Genomic DNA, 6912 nt, shown 5'->3' on the forward strand with positions numbered 1-6912 from the left:
ACTTTCCCTCAATACTCTTGCACTAATAGTAGAATATTTTAGGTTAATATGATCACTTTTCCTTCACCAACAGCTTTTTTTCCTTGAACAAAGTATTGAGTATGGTATATGCAGATGGGTGGATAAAAAGTGTCTGGCATGGGGTTGAGGGCAGAAAGGAGTTAGTTTTGTGCATAATCCACATCTAACTTTTAGCCTCAGTGGCCTTCCAGTAGTGCCAAGCAAATTCTTATAATTCATTTGCAGCATATGTGGATTCCTTATAAAGGGGTATATTACTCACTTTAATAGCTAAATTTACCTCAGAACTTGAGTTAAAAAAGAAGCTCCATGGTGGTCATGTGGATTTAAGAACAAAATATGTTAAGAAGAAAAGTACCGTAGCTCTTCTTAGAGCAATGTCCCTGAGTGCTCCACTTATAGGTGTGGCAGCATCCCTTGCACTGGGGACAGGAGATCTTCATCAGCAGTGCCTGTTGGTTGGCACATGTGAACTCTTTCCCCCACCCCCATCTCCCCACCCCGCAGTGTGAGTGGGACATACAAAAAACACTGTGCGGTCTGACTGCCCCCAGTTCCTTCTCTACTGCCTTTAGTCTGGGCCAGAATCTGCAGCAGAGCCCACTTCTCCTATTCCTTTACTAAACAGTGCCTTACCTGTTAGTATAGTGTAGTTAGATAACAAAGACGACACATTTATATGTGTGTGTATATATGTATATAATTTTTTTATATATTTTTTTTAACTTTAGTTTATTTCATAGGTTTGGTTTCCATTTCCCACCATTCCTGCTTAGGAAGCTTTTTCATTCACATTTATGCCTGGATCCCCTGGGTTTAAGAGGTGTGTTTCTTACAGGGCCCCCTCCCGGTAACAGAGGCCACCCACAGTGCATTTGCTGCCTGAAAGAGGGATATGTCCCACAAAAGTCTTCCTACTGCCTTGGCCTGAAACCCAAAGCCAGAAAAGACTGAGAGATTAAAACTTCTACTTGGAGAGAAATTGCTGTGAGCGGCAACAGACCTGGGCCCAGACTCTCCCCCAGAGAGGCCCTCACGCTCTGCAGGTCATCTGCCAATCCTCAGTCCCAACATCACTCAAAGAGAGTCTTCTCTTTCTCACTCGGATGAAAAGAAACAGGCTCCTTCCTCACACTTTGAGGTACAGTCCACTAGAACACTATCCCTGAGTTGGTCTGTTGCATTGTCTGCCAGTGGACTACAGCTCTAGGGCCTGTCTGGGTACCTCTGGTACCAACATGAAGAGATTAGCGATCCTAACTGGTCATCATCGGCACCATTTCCCAGCTCTGGGAAACAAGACAGGCTTACTTCAGGAACTATGGCACCGATAAAGATGCGAGCACTGGCGTCTTTTCCAAAACTGACAGACACTTCAGGGAAATGCACCCTCCCTTCAACACTGAGTCATACCCTGGCACTGATAATGCTTTTTCCCCTCCACAAGACCATAGATACCCTTAAGACTGGCTGGTATCTGACACTCCTCAGTCTCCACTTCTTTGACGTGACCTCCCCATACTTTCACCCTCCTCTCTGGACTCTCACCACTCCTCCCTTTCTCCGCCAAGGATGGCACCTTCCTTACCTAGCAATGAGGAGGAAAAGGAGGGGCTCTATTGCTCCCTCATCTACCAGGCAAATCAAACCACCTCATCCTCACACTCCATAGCTGGTCCATAATCTTGGCATGAGCCACCATGGATGCAACCACATGTTCCATTCCCTCCACACTGGCCATATTGGGACCCTTGGGCCATGTACAGGGCATAGTTTAGGAACCCTTCCAGGGAGGAAAGCCAGAGACCTACACTTCTCCCTTCTCCAGGCAAAGGCCTCCTACCAAACGTAGACAGCTCACTACCTGTTAGGTATCCCCACCAAAACAACAATTTTGAAGGTGTGGTGGAAGCCCCGAGAAGCCTCCCCCTATTTCAGTCATTCCCTCCATTTTAAACATTCCACCAGTTTGGTGACTGACTAGCTCAGTTTTTCCCATCTTGGAGACTAATCACCTTGGAGAAGTGGGTTCTAGAGATAATCAAGGAAGGATAATCCATCCTGCCCTGCCACCCCCCCCCCATCCCTTTTCAGGGACCCCTATTACAGTTCCATTCTATGGGAGAAATAAATCATCATCTGCGACAGAGCTATAGAATTGGTCCCTTCCCAGCACGTGGGACAGGCCTTCTACTGCCACTATTTCTTGGTCCATAAGAATTCTGGTGGCTAGTGACATCCTGGACCTTTGCAATTTAAACAAGTTTGTCAAACTGAAATGCTTCAAGAAGGTCACCCTCTCCACTAGTATCCCAGCACTGGAAGCATATTTTCTTATTAAAGTACACCCTGCCCACAGGTGATTTCTCCAATTTGTCATGAGCAACAACTATTAGCAGTACAAGGTGCTGCCTTTCGGACTATCCACTGCACCTCAGGTGTTCTCCAGGATCCTTGCAGTAGTCGCTGCCTACCTTTAGGAAAAAAGGAGTCGTCATTTTTCCATACTTGGACAACTGTTTCCTCAAGGCCCCATCCAAGATTGATGCTTTCCAAGCTGTCCACACAACAATAGACCTGTTTACAAAGCTAGGCCTCCTTGTGAACCTAGAAAAGTCTACTTCAGTGCCGGTACAACTGGAATTCATCAGCTTACAGTTGGATGCTATGCAAGCCAGAGCCTTCCTACCACCTCACAGATTCTCAGTTATAGTAGATTTGGTATCCAATGTTTGGATCTACCCCCAGATCTCTGCTAGAATGTGCCTCCAACTTCTAGGCCACATGGCAGCAGCCACTTTCATGGTCAGGCATGTAAGACTACACATGCAATGTCTTCAGGCATGGTTCTGTACAGTTATCTCCCCCACAAACACAGCCTCCACAAGCTCTTATCCAAGCCAGTGAGAGTCAAGGATTCAGTACTTTGGTGGACACAGCCCAACAAGATCTGTATTGAAGTTCCTTTCCTCCAACCAACACTGACCATGATTCTAACAACCAACGCTTCTCTAATCGGTTGGGGAGCGCATCTCCATGATCACACAATACGCGGCAGATGATCATTAACCGAATCTACTCTCCACCTCAATCCCCTAGAATTACGTGCGGTCCACACCACCTGCCATTTCTTCCCTCTACTCAAACATTGTACCATTACAGACACACCAGACAATCTCACCTGCATGTATTACATCAAGAGGTCCCACTCTTTATGCTCAGAGGCAATCACCAAATTGTGAAACTGGTGTATCCAACGCAGTCATTTCAGCAGTGTCTCTCCTTGGACACTAGAATACCACCACGGACCCAATGAGCAGGAGGTTCTCCCATAATCACAAAACTGGTCATGCAAGCAGTTCAGCCCTTCTTCAGTTGATGGGGATACCCCACCATAGACTTTTTTGCCACACAGCACAACACCCACTTCCCTCACTTCTGTTCCAGAGCAGGACTGGGACTCTGCTCTATGGGAGATGCATTCCTCATAATATGGGATGCACCACTCCTTTATGCCTTCCCCCGACCCCTTTCCATCTCCTTGAGGGAGAAATTGGAAGAAATCATTTCAGAATTGCATCTAAAATTATATCTGATAAATGCACAATGCTTGCTTTTCTGGCTGGGAAAATATTTACCAATACTGATGCTTTTACTTTCTGAAGCCTCAATTAGATTTTGTTCAACTGCTGTAGAAAACCATCTGAATTATGGATCAGAGGTAACTGATCATTAATGTTTCTGTTAGAGTTGTGTCTAGTCAGTTTTACTGCCACTTTTTGGATTTTAGTATTAGAAATATGTATCTGTCCTTGAAAGTTTGCCTTTCTTGTTCTACGGACAGTCTGGGATTTTTCTCATGTCCTTTGAAGTTAAAGGATGCTCACATAAGGTTCAGCCTTGTCCTACATTTAAAATTGCCCAGTAAAGTTAAGACACAATCAATTCTACCCTACTCATTGGTACTTACACTAAAATAAAGCAAACCCCACAGTGTTAACGAAGGGCTTCAAAATAAGGATTAACACTTAAAATAGTTTATGTATATTTTTTGGAAGTGGTTTTCAGTCTAAGGGTGCAACGTTATCTGGGTGTAAGAGGATTGTATGAAACTTCATGAGTCCATTATTCGCTTCCATCATCTTTTTGAGACTTCAGTTACTATGCAAATAGTAGACCCTTCCACAGGTGGTTAACTGGTTGCATAGATTAACAACAGGACAAAATATTTAAATCATGCTTGTAGAATTGATACTGGACAGACCAGATACTGTGCACTAGAAGACTTCAGAAAAACACCTTCTAATTTAGCAGCAGCAGCTAGTTCTAGATATAGCGTGTTTAAATAGTGATGTTAATATTGTACAAGCAAATAAATACTGATATTAAACTACACTAACTCCTTGCTTAACGTTGTAGTTATGTTCCTGAAAAAATGCAACTTTAAGTGAAATGATGTTAAGCAAATCCAATTTCCCCATAAGAATTAATGTAAATGGGGGGGCGGGGCGGGGGTTAGGGTCCAGAGAAATTTTTTTCACCAGACAAAAGATATATATATACACACACACACTGCTACCTCGATATAATGAGGTTTAACATGAATTTGGATATAATGTGGTAAAGCAGTGCTCCGGGGAGGCGGGGCTGCGCACTCCAGTGGATCAAAGCAAGTTCAATATAACAATGTTTCACCTATAAAGCGGTAAGATTTTTTGACTCCCAAGGATAGCATTATATCGATGTAGAGAAGGGTGTGTGTGTGAGTGTGTATAAGTTTTAAACAAAAAATTGAATACTATACACAGCAATGACAATTGTGAAGCTTGCTTGAGGTGCTGGAGTCAGAGGGTGGGATATTTCCCAGGGAATGCCTTACTGCTAAATGATGAACTAACACTTGGGTGAGCCCTCAAGGGTTAACATGTTGTTAATGTAGCCTCACACTCTACAAGACAGCAGAAATGGAGTGAGGGGAGAGAGCATGACACACAGACAGAGACACGCGCCCTGTGAGAGAGAGAGTTGCACATTTCCCCTTTAAGTACGCTGACGCCACTCTAAGTACACTGCCCTTTCAAGTAGATGAGCAAGTTGAGACAGCAGCTGCTGCAAGCAAGCAAGCTCCTTCTGTCCTGAGCCCTGTTGTGTCGCCCCCCCCCACCGCTCTATAGAGATGGGGTGAACAGAGGGGAGGGGAGCATCCTGACATTAGCCCTCTTCCCTCCCCATCCCCCCGCATAGCAAGCAGGAGGCTTCTGAGAGCAGCTCCAAGGCAGAGGGCAGGAGCAGCACATGGCAGTGGAAGGAGGGACAGCTGAATTTCCAGCAATTGATAGCCTGCTGGCCATCTGCCACACAGGGAACTTAGGGGAGCTGATATGGGGGCAGCTGGTCCACCCTGGTTCCAAGCCTCCATGAGCTAGCAGCAACGGGCTGCTCTTTCCGCAAGCAGTGGACAAAGCAGGCGGCTGCCAAACAACGTTATAAGAGAGCATTGCACAACTTTAAATGAGCATGTTCTCTAGTTGATCAGCAATGTAACAACATTAACCAGGATGACTTTAAGTGAGGAGTTACTGTACGTAGGGAAAAAAAACCTCGGAGGTGGACAGGGAGGAATGAATGTCTTTGGAATGGGTAAAAGCAAAAGCATTGAGAGAATCTCTTCTGTAATGCCTGTGGGTATAAAATAAAATGGTATTGAAAGGAGGATGTGCTTTTTTTAAGGAGGGAAATGACCAAATTATAGAAATATAGGGCTGAAAGAAACCTTAAGAGATCATCTAGTCCAGCTCCCCGTGCTGATGCAGGACCAAATATACCATCCCTGGCAGGTGTTTGCCTAACTAGTTCTTAAAAATCCTCCATCACAGTAATTCTACAATCTCCCTTGGTATCCTGTTCCAGTATGTAGCTATCCTTATAGTCCCCCACCCCCCTTAATATCTAACCTAAATCTCCTTTGCTGCAGATCAAGCTGATTACTACTACTTATTCTACCTTCAATGGACATGGAGAATAAAGTGTGGCACCAAAAACTGGACTGTTTTCCAGCTGAGGCCTCATCAATGTAAAATAGAGCAGAATAATTGCCTCCAGTGTTTTATGTACAATTCTCCTGTTAATACACCCTAGAATATTACTGTTGTCTAATCAGTTATTCCCCATTTTGTAGTACTGGACCCAGGACATACCTCAGCTAGAGCCCACTAAATATTTCCTCCCAGTTTGACAGTAAACCATTGATAACTGCTTTGACTATGGTCTTTCAACAGGTTTGCATTCCCCTTTATACTATTTTCATCTAGACTACATTTCCTTAGTTTGCTTATGATCTCATGTGGGCCTGTTTCAATAGCCTTGTGTGGAGGGATAGCTCAGCAGTTTGAGCATTAGCCTGCTAACTCTAGGGTTGTGAGTTCAGTCCTTGAGAAGGCAATTTGGGGATTACCCTTGCTTTGAGCAGGGGGTTGGACTAGATCTCCTGAGATCCTTTCCAACCCTAATAATCTATGATTCTAAATCAAGAAATATCATGTCTTCTATCAAAGAAGGAAGTTGGGTTGGTCTGGCATTACTTGTTTTTGATGTTCATGCTGGCTATTCCTTATATCCTTATTATTTTCCTGGGTTTACAAATTGATTAATAATCTGTTCTAGTATCTTTCCAGGTATCTAAGTTAGGCTGACTGGTCTGTAATTCCTTGGCTCCTCTTTGTTCTCCCTTTTAAAGGTAGGTACTGTGTTTGCTCTTCTCCAGCCCTCTGGGATCTCACCCATCCTCCATGAGTTCTCAAAGATAATAGCTAGTGGTTCTGAGATAGTTTCAGCTAGCCCCTAAGCACCTTAAAAAGAACTTTGTCAGGTTCTGCTGACTTGAATACATCT

The sequence above is a fragment of the Gopherus flavomarginatus genome, chromosome 1, assembly GCF_025201925.1.
Source record: "Gopherus flavomarginatus isolate rGopFla2 chromosome 1, rGopFla2.mat.asm, whole genome shotgun sequence".
NCBI lineage: Eukaryota > Metazoa > Chordata > Testudines > Testudinidae > Gopherus > Gopherus flavomarginatus.